Genomic DNA, 14,299 nt, shown 5'->3' on the forward strand with positions numbered 1-14,299 from the left:
AATCTTCCAACTACATTGTTTTATGAATACTTACCTTATCGTTGTTCCTGAGTTCGTATTTCACTATTAAGAATGATACCCCCCTTTGGTCTGATTACCTGGTTGGGTTTTTTCGAGGTTTTCCCCAACCATAAGGCAAATGCCAGGTAATCTTTTGGCGAATCCTCGGGCCTCACCACATCTCACTACATCTCGCCAAAATATTGTAAAAAATTTTAAAAAATTGTAAAATTATAAAAATTGTAAAAATTGCATTTGTGATTTTAATCTTGTAAAATTTTAACTTGTTCCACAACTCAAAGCTTCATTGCTAATGTAAAATCTATGGAACGTAATAAATGAAATGAAAAAAAATATATATAGCAAATACTACTCATTCGGTTTATATATTGTATCCAGAATTCAAAGTATTCCTCCATCATATAATCACATGATATACTACCTGCCTTCAATTTATAGGATAACTATAACACGAGAACATGTCTCTTCCTATTTTAACGTTTGTGATGTGACATAAGGCATACTCTCTAGAACAAAACCAAGAACAACATGCAATCGAATTGCAAATTCCAAGGCTTCCTTATGGAACTGAGACTTTGACCATGAAGAAGGGGACACGACAGTCACAATTCACAGACTACATTCTTTAAGATACAAGACAGTCAGCCCTGGACAGTATTTGAAGTACATGATGGCTAAGAAGTGATATCTCGTATCTACAAAAATGGTCATTTAGTTCTATTATTTTATTTATTTATTTATTTTTATTTATTTATTTATTTTTATTTATTTATTTATTATTTAAACTTAAATTTACAGAATACAGAATATAATTACAACTATAGAAATAGAAATAAAATAATACAATCAATATAAAAAAGGGGATACAGTATTTAGATTAACTACATTATTATTATTATTATTATTATTATTATTATTATTATTATTATTATTATTATTATTATTATTATTAATGTGTTCACAAAATTGAGCAGTTTATTAATACTTTACTCTCGTGTAGAAGATCTCCCCAAGCGGAAAAATATAAAAAAGTTTAGTTTATATAGAGAAAAAGTAATTTTTAAACAGTAGTTTGATTAAACTACAAATTTACAGAGACGAAGTATCACTTCTTAGCTATCGACATGTATTTAAGATATGAATTTAAATACATTAGTATTTTGTAATTTGAAAGGATTTTCGAAAGTAGACAATTTCGATTTGTTATCTAAATACGTTATACTTACTTAGGCCTATTAAAAATATTCGAAATAATTTTCTTCTTAATTTCTAACTCTGCAGAAATTAAAGTTTGTTACTCTGACTAGAAAAGGAGTTGGCCGCAATGTTTATCTGCTTTTTGTGCGTATTTCCGGTTTTACTTATACAGACTATTGAAACAGATGGTGTGCTGCTATCCTGCTAAGTTTTAAGGTGGTCTCCACTATTGAGTTTGCTTTGTTTTTTCGGCTCCTCTGGAAAGACTTCTCTTTTGCAGGATTTATACACTTGCTACCAAGGGGCTCTTTGCAGGATTTATACACTTGCTACCAAGGGGCTCTTTGCAGGATTTATACACTTGCTACCAAGGGGCTCTTTGCAGGATTTATACACTTGCTACCAAGGGGCTCTTTGCAGGATTTATACATTTACTAACAAGGGGCTCTTTGCAGGATTTATACACTTACTAACCAGGGGCTCTTTGCAGGATTTATACACTTACTAACAAGAGACTCTTTGCAGGATTTATACACTTACTAACAAGGGCTCTTTGCAGGATTTATACACTTACTAACCAGGGGCTCTTTGCAGGACTTATACACTTACTAACCACACCTGTGGAGTAACGGTTAGCGTGTCTAGCCGCGAAACCAAGTGGCCCGGGTTCGATTCCCGGTCGGGGCAAGTTACCTGGTTGACGTTTTTCCGGGGTTTTCCCTCAACCCGATATGAGCAAATGCTGGGTAACTTTCGGTGTTGGACCCCGGACTCATTTCACCGGAATTATCACCTTCATCTCATTCAGACGCTAAATAACCTGAGATGTTGATAAAGCGTCGTAAAATAACCTACTAAAATAAAAAAATATACTTACTAACAAGGGGATCTTGCAGGATTTATAAACTTGCTAACAAGGGGCTCTTTGCAGGATTTATACACTTACTAACCAGGGGCTCTTTGCAGGATTTATACACTTACTAACAAGGGGCTCTTGCAGGATTTATACACTTACTAACAAGGGGCTCTTTGCAGGATTTATACACTTATTAACAAGGGGCTCTTTGCAAGATTTATACACTTACTAACAAGAGACTCTTTGCAGGATTTATACACTTACTAACAAGGGCTCTTTGCAGGATTTATACACTTACTAACAAGGGGCTCTTTGCAGGATTTATACACTTACTAACCAGGGGCTCTTTGCAGGATTTATACACTTACTAACCAGGGGCTCTTTGCAGGATTTATACATTTACTAACAAGGGGCTCTTGCAGGATTTATACACTTACTAACCAGGGACTCTTTGCAGGATTTATACACTTGCTAACAAGGGGCTCTTTGCAGGATTTATACATTTACTAACCAGGGGCTCTTTGCAGGATTTATACACTTGCTAACAAGGGGTTCTTTATCCTATGAGGATAGTTTTTTTGGTAATATTATGAAGTTTGGTAATTATCAAGTTCAGAATAACTTAGTTCCTGAAAGTAAAATATGAAGAATGTTCAGGTAGCAGTTTAGATAAAAAAGTAACTTTTCTAGCGAAAATATTTAGCTGCGTTTTTTTTTTTTTTTTTTTTTTTTTTTTTTTTTTTTTTTTTTTCAGCGGTTAAATTTTCTATGTTAAAATTTCAAATTTTCAACAGCTGTATAAAAAGTAATATTGTTTCACAGGATCTTAAAACATTTCATTTTACCTTCTGTAGAATATTGCCCAAATATGCAATAGAAATACGTAAATAGCCTATAATTCATAGTTTTCATTAGCAATAATTATAAAAAAAATACTTCATAATGATAGTTTTCAATATTTTAAATACAAAACATCTAAATAAGTATGTACAGGATTGCTTGATATCCACTGCATTATGGTGCTGTAAAATTACTGATACAGCACGAATATATTTTATGAATTACGATCCACGATAAATAGTTAAATACTACATTAATAAATTATAATCTTAATATTTGAAACCTGAAACTAAATATTTACATTTCCTGATAGGCTATATCTGCTCGAATATTTGAAATACAAATTAATTTCGAGTAGCATATTTGGAATACAAATGTGTTCTAGTGATTAAAGTATGTTGTATAGTATTTAAAGTATAACTCTTTGAAGTATTCCATATTTTTCTTTCAAATATTGGGATATCAGTACTTTTCCCACCCCGAACACAAAGAAGAGATGGAATCAGAACGGTATTAGAGATGAACAACGATCGAGAAAGCTGTCGCGTCGCGTCGTTGACGCAAAGACTGCTTGTGAGTGTTTCGAGACGTCGAGATTGATGACTCCCGAATTGCCGAACGTCAAGTAGCTTTGAACCGCCACAGTTGTTTATACTAGACTGAACTTTTATCTACTTTGGCATCTGTTATATAGGCCTATGTATAAACAATAAAGTAGCCTATTTGAAACATCATCTCTACATTTGAGTGTGTAATAATCCGTTCTCTAGTCTTTATTTAATTACTAGGCCCCTATTAAAAGGCTAGGAATTTTCTTTTCATATGTTTGAGATCAAGTGTGCAATATCAAGTAAAAGATATTAGCGTTATGTTTTATGTTTCTTAGAAATGCAGATTTATTTGAAAAATTTTTTTACTTATATAACCATAGGTAATATAATGTAATAGAACCAGAACATTTTGATAACTAGGATACTGTTCCATTTTGTCTTTTTGTCTCATTTAAACATTTATAATGTTATTTATTTCAATGTTTATGTTATTCAAAGTTACGAAATCGTTCCACGCCGACCAAATGCTGTTTCGAGAATGATGAGCGAGACTCGAAGCGCACGAGAATGACAAGACGAGACGAGACGAGACTCGAAAGACAAATGCAGCGAACACAGCGAGCGAGAGCTGCAGTTAGTTTTGTTCAACTCTAGTTCCAATACAAACAATGCTTGTGAATAATGATGATAACAGGAGAATGGAATATCCAGAGAATGTATTCTTTGGCGCTGTCTTTGATCACTAGAAATTCTTTTTGGCCTCTCACCCTTATTTGAACCTGAGTCCTCGGTGGAGAGAGTCGGCGTTTTTCGGATAACTGTGTTATTTGAAAACGATGAAAACATTTATAGAGGTGTATGATGAACTACTGTCATCTTGTTTGAAGAAGCATTAAAACAAAACGGTATATGTTTGACCAACATTGGTGTGATGCAGCTAAATCGAAGGGAATATAATCATTTTATAGACCACGAAACACACAAGCGATGTATTAGTAGCCAATTATAAAGATAAGTTTAATGAAGATCCGCGAAAATACATGCTAGTGTAAACACGGGCTTGTGGTGAGTGATTAATGTGCTTCTTTCGTTATATCACGTTCTGTATATAAAACCTGTCAGGCCCGCCTTTCTATAAAAAAAATTGTGCTCTAGGGTACTACTTCCTATCCACTTTGCCAAACAGTTCATATAGGGTTCGTGTTTTCTAAAAAAGAGTTTGTGAAAGCTTCCGAAGTGCCATCGCGGGAAAAAAAAAGAACGTTCGAGGTTGACAAGTTGTGGACAGGGCCTGCCTTCGTATACTTCAAGCACACGTCACTATTTTAACCCCTACAGCAGTCCGGTGGAAGAATGACAGCACGAGCGATGAAACGAGACGCGAGATCACAGACGAAAGAAAGATCTTGTAGTGTTCCATTCAAGCACACCGCCGAATCCAGTTTTATTAACAAAGTGAGTCTACAAATGTACACTTTACAAAAACATCGAATTAAGCATTACCCATAGACCAGCGATAACCAAAACTCGAACTGCAGTGATTACATGCGACAAACAGCCTATGAAGTAAGCAGACGGAGGAAAGGTACTTGGCATGAAAACTACAACCAGTGGTGGTTCCTGTACTAACATCGTGATTAGTCCCGCGGATAATAATCTCAAGCTTTGCTGTATGAGTAATTTAATTGCCGTCATCTAGAGCCAGTGAATAATATACAATGTTTCTTGCTTTTTTTTAAATCTTCCTCTTGAATATAATCTGGAATTTTCTAAATTCTTCTCCAGATACTTGGTCGAGAAATTCGTAGTTTTTCAAAATTAAAAACTTCTTATGGACAAGTTAATTAAGCTATTTTCATCATTACTCTTTTGAAAAATTCTGTTTCATTAAAAGGCTTTAGAGCACGAGATATTTCAAACGCCATTAAATAGCTGACTTCCTTACACTTATTTATGTCATCTTTCTCTTCCTGGCTATGATTTAAGACATGTCAATTCCTGGCGTTTGACAGTTCGTTGGCACATAATACTGAATCAGTTTTTCTACAATATTGTTATTATTTCAATAACTAATAAATAGCTACACTCATCTAAAGATTAAGAAGATTAAAATTGAGATAAAACCTAAAAATTTTATCCTCCTAGAGAGAGGATCTAAAAATATCAATATTCATGCACGTACAGAAGAATTATAGAAACACATACTTAATGTGTCAATAATAATAATAATAATAATAATAATAATAATAATAATAATAATAATAATAATAATAATAATAATAATAATACATTATTCAGCGTGGCAATTAATGTTTCTACATATTCCTACTTGAACCGTTGAGCAAAGTAAACATATTATATTTTGTAGTAGTAGTAGTAGTAGGAGGTTTATTTTGCCTGGCAGAGTTAAGGCCATGAGGCCTTCTCTTCCACTCAACCAGGTTTCAATAATATACATGAAGTACAAAATTTTGTCCGACAGAACAACAGAAAAGTACTTCTCATTCTTTACGAAACCACCTCTTACTCTTTGTAGACACAAAGTTTGTAGAACGACATGATACCGTCACTGCTTGTCTTCAGTACGTGAATGAAACACACAGCAATGTACAGAAAAGTCCTCGTACCCGTTTGAATGTCTGTGATTACACGATGTAATCACGACACCCGCTTTGGCCACCGCTGCCACAGACCCTCTGGGCTTCATTCTTTTTGAAGTGTCTGAACTGCATTTATTTTACTAAGACCAACACCTTGGACATCCTCACATATAAACGTGATTCCCGTAGAAAGTCCCGAATCCAATATCCTGAACGACCATTTCCCAGAAAATGAAAGAATTTCGAATGCAATACTCCCAATTAATTTTCCCAAATATGAAAAATCTTGAATAAGGATTGTTCAATTTTTAATAATTGAGGTTATTCAATGCAGTTTATTCAATTTTAATAGTTAAAATATGACTGTAATACTTAAATGAAGAAACGAGCAGAATGATTACATATAAAGTGACTGACTCAGCTTTCGAAAAATGAGGTTTTCCTTTGTTATTTAACGACGTTGTATTAACTAGTAGGTTATGTAGCGCCACTGAAATTGAACCCAGTCTGCTCGTTCACGGTCAGGCATGTTAACCGTTACTTCACATGATAACTACATGATGTTATGGGTAAGAGATTACGATTACACAAAATTCAGCTAAGACATGAAATCGAAAAAAAATCGTCCAAAAGGAGTCGAGTTTGCAAATGTTATTCTATCCAAGATAGATGATTATGAAATTTTCTTGAAACACAAAAGTAAAAGAACTTACATACTGTGTGAGAATATTTGTAACAAAGGCAAATTCCTAGCTGAATACAATTAAAAGTTATCAAAGCACAAAATGTTGTCGTTCTTTTTCGGAAACTCTGTATTATAATTAAAATTATTATTATTAGTTGAACAGCTGATTCTCATCCTTCCACAATTCATTCCATCTGTTGCCATAAGTTTCCCCGTTCATCCACGTAGAAACTCTTTGTCTTTCTCTCTTCTTTTTCCCTCCCCCTCAGTCTCTCTCTCTCTCTCTTTCCCTATCTCTTCAAGGAAGAGTCTACTTTTGCATCTGTCGTTGATCATTGCACATTTGTCCAAAGCTGTTTCGCTCTCTAATTGGTTACATAGGACACCCGTATGTGATCACTAGGCCTGTGACATTGGAGCATGTGTACAGTGAAAGAAAGTCAACTCACTCCAGGATATACACAGAGTACGCAGCACCGCTCTGTCTTGTACAGTACAGTCTGCAGAAGAGAATAATACACATATTCCTTTGAATTACTTTCTACCTTTATTTAAATTCATTTCAACTATTAGACAATTCCATTAAACACATGTTGGGTGAGATTTATTGCCTATTGTGTGTTTAGTTTGTAATTACAGTGAACAACAAGATGCATTCTCAAAGTTTCGAAAGCGAATGCGTGTCTACTACTGTCTAGTATGGATTTGAATGCAGAAAACTGAAAACGACAGTTGCACATGTGAAATATTTGACATCTAAATTATCTGCAGTGTATTTGTCATCCGGCAGAATATTAGCTACCTGACAGGGTAAACTGTGATGTTTACCATCTTTCTATATGCTGTTTTCAACGTACATAGTTACTGCCTTTAACACATAGGAAGCTGCAACGATAACAATCAGAAGTTCTTTGTCGTCCTCTATACCTACCTGATGGCCATAATAATTGCATTACATATTGAAAAACCCCGACATATTGTAGAATTCTTCACAGCATTTATCACATAACACGAAAGTAGGTATGATCCAGCAGAATCTTCCCGATCCAGAGCCCCAACAATCACATTAACTGCATGCCGCCCAACAGCATCCGTCGTCTCATCAATTGACACACATATGTGTTGGTTTGTTAGTTTATCTCTGACCTCAGTAATGCATGTGTTGTAAATTTTCTCGACATAGTACTTCCGTAACGTAATCTGATGTGGAATTTCTCTTCTAGTGTATTTCTATAAAAACTCGCGGAACGCCGTATTTGCGAGTTTATTAAATAGTGTGTCGGCAGGTATAAATGCCTTACACAATATGTCTTCATAAAATGTTGAATTTGACATAGGGTCCTTCTGCACATTTCCTTGTTCCAGCCGTTTATGTTTCATTGTACTTACGTGCCTTTGAACATTATATTCCTTGTTTTTAGCAGACGTAATTCTGACATTGCAAAGTTTACAATACAGATCGCTATTTAGAATGCACCATACTGTGAAACTAAATATTCTAGTTTCCAAAACGTGTTTCTTTCTTTCTGAGCCATACTTCGGAGCGCACTACACTTCACGACAGTTTGTATTATACTTGAATGAATCGTACCGCGGCGGTTGTGTCGTCTCCGTGCATACCTACACTTGCGTACTTCGTGTCTATCTTGTGGTGAATTGGTTTCCTTTCACTATAAACATGCTCCAATTTCACAGGTCTAGTGATCATTCTAAGCGCAAAATTTAATTACTACACCAATTTCTTACATATCAATCGCATCGAACCGCCATGTTTATGTCATCAATTTCTCTTTGTACTTTGCACGATACGATGGGTGGAGGCTCTTTAATTCAGGGTGCGAATTAAGTTTTCTGATGAGGGGGGGATAGAATCTTGAGATAGGGAATACCTCGTTGGCGTTGGACCTCGGACTCATTTCGCCATGATTAATTCACATATCACAAATTCATCATCTTGCATACAATAGCTTGGGTTAAGTTCACGATGCGGCGCGGCGTGCTGAACATTATAAGCAGCCAACCATATCGGAATTTCTCCAAACTAAAACAGTCTTACTAATAAAAACTCTATATACAGACGTTTAACTTTCTTATACTTATATAATGAGTAGCTCGTTTATAAGTCGTGTGTAAATTCCTTACTAATAATCACTACATACGTCGTGTATAACAGTAAAACTGTTGCACAGCTACGTCATAGTTTCGTCATTACTTCGTTACGAAAGGTAATAGAATATCTGAGGTTCTCTATTGCATCCGGTAGAGCGCTCTAGTGTGGCGTGTTAAGCATCGATAGTACAACTGGCTCTAATCGATTACCACACTACATTTTGGTCAAAGAGTACAAGCTACAGCAATATTATTCTAATAATTCTACGATCTTTGGTTTGTTCTGTGGTTACAAGGTAACCATCATCATAAAATGACAGTCGATACGAACAGCTATTAGAGGGACGGCCATTTTTTCGCTATATACAACGCTTAAACAAGGGGTTTCGTGTACATAACTACTGCAAAGCAATTCCCATTGTATAGTTACAGCCTGTTTATACGTCCATAGCTTATTCACGGTTTATTAGTAACGTTTTCTGTCTCAACTCTGCATAAGTCTCGTATAAAAACTATACACGGTTTATTAGTAAGACTGAAAGTATTTACGTATTGCATCATTTGCATCACTCCTCTTATCTTAATACATACAAACTGATGACAACAGAGTGACAGAGGCGACCTCAACCTGATTCAATACGACTTAACGCTTGGTCACAATAAGTTGCTTGTCTTGCATCTTGATCATAATAATAATAATAATAATCAGATCCATGAGCAGCCTTAAGATAAGATGTGTAATTCCTAAGTTATGGGTTGTCGGCAGCTTGCCGGTGATGATAATACATCAATATTATTTTCTTTTCTTACTTTATACTTTATAAAGTATACTGGTATTAGATCAATTATATTTTGTGAGGGGGATAGAAGTTATCCCTGGCAGGGATGTTAATATGAATTTATGAGAGAGGGATAACTTTTCACCAGGGGGGAAACCCCCATCCCCCCCGTTAATTCGCACTCTCCTCTTTATGGGATAATGACACACTTAGACTATCAAGTCCAGAATTCTTTATACCAGAGTCTCTTCCTTGACCAGGCAGTGTTGGGATCACTATTGGCAAAAATCGTCGCAACACAACTGGTAACAATCACAGAACCCAAGTCATTCTATTAGTAAAATACTACAAAGAAGCTAATAAATAGCAAACCATAACAGCGTTGTGCGCTTTTCTACTGCATACTAGTTACGATGTTTCACTTCTGACACACTATGACAAGTCGGATGGCTTGTAGAACTGTCGGCTACTGTGTTCGAATCCCGGCAATGACTATACTCAAACTGATCAGGATTTGTACTCCATCATTATAATATCTTACAATGAAAAGGACTGACTTTACTTAATTTAGGTAATTTCATCTGTTTTACTTCTGATCCTTGTATCACTCAGAATAGTGTTATTCATTACGTTGGTTCTGGTCAGGTTACAAAGGAAATCTGCTTGGTTACTTGATTTTAGATAAATGAAGAGTGTTATCACAAAACGAGTTCAGTTCATTTTATGAAATGAGCTAGTTTTTTATCTACCGGTCTACGCACTGAGAGAGTTTTCAAGTGATATGCACACTTTTAAACAAGAATTGGCGTTGTTTTAGAAATTTTAAAGGCATGTTGGGTCCGACAAGTATAGTATAAGTATCAAATATGTGTAGGTTTATTGCAGTCAAATTACTTATCAATAGTACACACGTTTAACCATTACAATATTATATGAAATGGTATATAATAGTAATATGCGTTACAAGAGCGGTATGTTGAAGTTTTCATGTTCAAGGAAAAGTTTGAAAAAGCGAAACGTAGTTGAGCTTTTTTAATTTCCGAGAACATGAAACAAACATACCGCTCGTGTATCGTACATTATTTTGTGCGAAGATCGTTTATTACATACCTGAAAGAGGAATTTCTAATTAGTTGCAATGAAATCTCCATCTTGGTTTCTTTCAATGACGGCAAATTTGCAAAACAAAAATATCTGTCTTCAAGATTGTTGCTTTAAAATGTTTTCTGTGTTTACTATACTCCAGCAGGCCGTGATATACGTCTGTCTTTTTTTCTCCCCCCAGTCTATAAATGCGAACTTAAAACAAACGGTAAGGTTATGTAATGATTTAGAGTTTACTTAATTTTTGCAAATATTAAAAACAATAATTAACAGTGCAATTTATGTGAAATTGCAGTGCTAAGTTTCCAATTTATAATTAGTACTATATTGAACGTCTCCAAAAATAATATGTTAAAAGTCTAAAGCAGTAAAATCAATAGGTCACTTAAGCGGTAAGAAGAGGGAAATTGTTATGTGTGTTAGGTTGGGAATACTGAATGTGGAGTTTTAGATTTTCCGCGGATTGGTTTCGTGCAGAAACCAAGCAAATACGCACGATCTCGCACAATAGTAATATACGTTACAAGAGCGGTATGTTGACGTTTTCATGTTCGAGGAAAAGATTGAAAAAGCGAAACGTAGTTGAGCTTTTTTAATTTCCGAGAACATGAAAACAAATATACCGCTCGTGTATCGTACATTATTTTGTGCGAAGATCGTATATTACATACCTGAAAGACGAATTTCTAATTAGTTGCAATGAAATCTCTATCTTGGTTACTGTTTAATGACGGCAACTTCGGAAAGCCAAAATATCTTTCTTCAACATTGTTGCTATAAAATGTTTTCTGTGTTTACTATACTCCAGCAGGCCGTGATATACGTCTGTCTTTTTTTCCCCAGTCTATAAATGCGAACTTAAAATAAACGGTAAGGTTATGTAATGATTTATTTTTAATTTTAATATTTTAACAATATTATTTATATAACATATTGCAGTAATAACATCGGCATCTGGAATCTTGTTGATTTTTTCACTGCTTCCTTAATGTTACTTGTATCAGGAATGCAATAAGTTTCGTGGAGTAGTAGACTTTACTTAATTTTTTTAAATATTTAAAAACAATAATTAACAGTGCAATTTAGGTGAAATTGCAGTGGTAAGTTTCCAATTTATAATTATTACTATGTTAAACGCCTCTAAAAATAATATGTTAAAAGCCCAAAGCAGTGAAATGAATGTCGCGCTTAATCGGTAAGAAGAGGGAAATTGTTATGTGTGTTACGTTGGGAATACTGAATGTGGTATTTCACACTTACCGCATATTGGTTCTGTGCGGAAAACAAGCAAATACGCACGATCTCGCACAAAAGGTTTTGACAAACGTTTTCGCCATAACCATGGCAACTTCAGGTCATATTAAAAAGAACACAATAACACATGATGAACACTTAAAAATATTCAGGTTAAAACAATCGTTAAAAGCTTAAAAACTGGTGTGGTAGGCAGTTAGTTCTTTTAGAATGAAAAACTTAAAATATGATCTAGGTCTAAAACATAAGCAGATATAATTATGTATAAATCATTAAAGTGGCCAAATGGACTGAGTGAGTTTTGGGATCACAGTCTTCAATTTGGGATTCAGGACTATTTCAATTCTTTATAAATAAAACCATTCTGGAGGCCATAATTTCTTCCGGAATTTCTTGAAATATCTTCTGCAATCCAATATCTAGTCTTAGATCAGGGATGTCAAGGTCAGAGCACGTGAAAGACTGTACGTGCTACCAAGCGCACACGGGTTGCAATGAATCTATTCTGCAGGCAGTAGCGGTGAAAAAGAAGGGGTGAGCAAAATGAACTCTATTGGCCTACCACTGCAAGATGAATTAAACTGCTCTTCAGTAATAAATAATGTGTTACGCTCATACATGAAAGCAAGAAATAAAGGAATGTTTTGCAGCTTGTACCTCTCTAAGAAATGCAATTAATTATAAACTAGCAGGATATAACAAAGAAATAACGTAGCTTCTCTTTAACTTAAGCAGTTGTACATAATGAGACCTATAATTTATTAGCCTAATTATTATTATGTAATTGTTACATAATCATGTACTACTTATATCAGCATCATCACACTTCGAGAAACAAATGTAAATTCCTGACTTCTCGCGTATTCAGAAGTGCATTTTTTTTTTTTTTGCCGACACCAGCCTTCTTATGTCTGGTGAAACGTTGTTTCCTGCAGAAAAATAATTTCTGATGGAAGACTTGAATTGGCTAACATTCCAAGTCCATTGAAGTAAATTTTTCAGGACAGCAAAGAAACTATATAGACTTACATTATGAGTATTGAAATAAATATTTTTATGATCTAAAAACACAGCCTTAGAGTCGGACTTAGGATATTCTTTTTTTAAAGAATGATGGCCTATTTAAAACACAACTTGTTAGGTAAAAAAGTCGAATTCGGTAAATTTTGGACTTAGGATGTTTGTCAATTCAGGTATTCAATTCTAACTGTGTTGGTATATTTTCTGGGTTTGATGAGTAAGGATCACAAAACAAATCCAACATTGGGCTGTAGTAGGTCAATATCTTTAAATCGTCTATGGAACTCTTTAGAGATTTTTTAAAACATTGCAGTATTTTACACTGTTGAACAGGAGTTCAATGACTGAAGGCGTTGAAATGATAAAAATTGTGCTGTGACATATGTGACAACCACAATGAAATCTTCATCTCAAAGCTCTTAACAATATCTGTCGACACAAATTAATTCATTCTTTCCTTGTGATCTCAAATTAAAAACTTTCAGATGCTCGAATATATCCTTGAGAAAGTTAAATTCCTCGATCCATGCAGAGTCAACTAGTTCTGGACTGCGTCTATTTTTCTATTATGAATTCTGATAAATATTCACGCAATTCAAAATACCTGGACAGAACTTTTTCTTGACTTAACCAAAGGATATCGTAATGGTAAGAAACATCGTCAGACTGAGAATTTATGTACGAAAATCTGGATAATTTATATACACAACTCGTAACTCTAATGTAACGAGTCTACGCCATTAGCAGCACACACTTTTGTTTGTACTTTATTCTGTAAACATAAATACAATGCTGTGAGGAAAAAGCTGTACAATACATCTTCACATACATTTACTACTATTTAATGTAAATAAAAATAAACTAATTTGAATGTTATATCAATCTGTAGAAGAGCTAATAATTTCAGGTATTCGACACTGCTTGTCTTTGTAACTAAATAATTTCCACAAACCAACAAAGAGTATCACCTCATCTTTCACTTACATAAGAAGTCAAGAGTCTAGTCAGCTTGAAACTTACTGAACGACTTCTTCGTCACTGTGTAATGTACAACCCTCGTGTTAAGCAGTGACTTCTATCTGCGTGCCTTACGTGCTCTGATCTACGTATATAGGCTGTGAACACGTCTGCGCTCTCGTTGACATAACTGTCTTAGATGGTGAAAAGCCAAAATCTTACCAGTTATGGGGGGATGCGAATTGAAAAGCTTACGTAATTTCATCAACCGCATCTCAACTTCAGCCAGCAAAATACTCTCTATGTTTAAGAAAAACTAAGACGTC

The sequence above is a fragment of the Periplaneta americana genome, chromosome 14, assembly GCF_040183065.1.
Source record: "Periplaneta americana isolate PAMFEO1 chromosome 14, P.americana_PAMFEO1_priV1, whole genome shotgun sequence".
Taxonomy (NCBI): Eukaryota; Metazoa; Arthropoda; class Insecta; order Blattodea; family Blattidae; genus Periplaneta; species Periplaneta americana.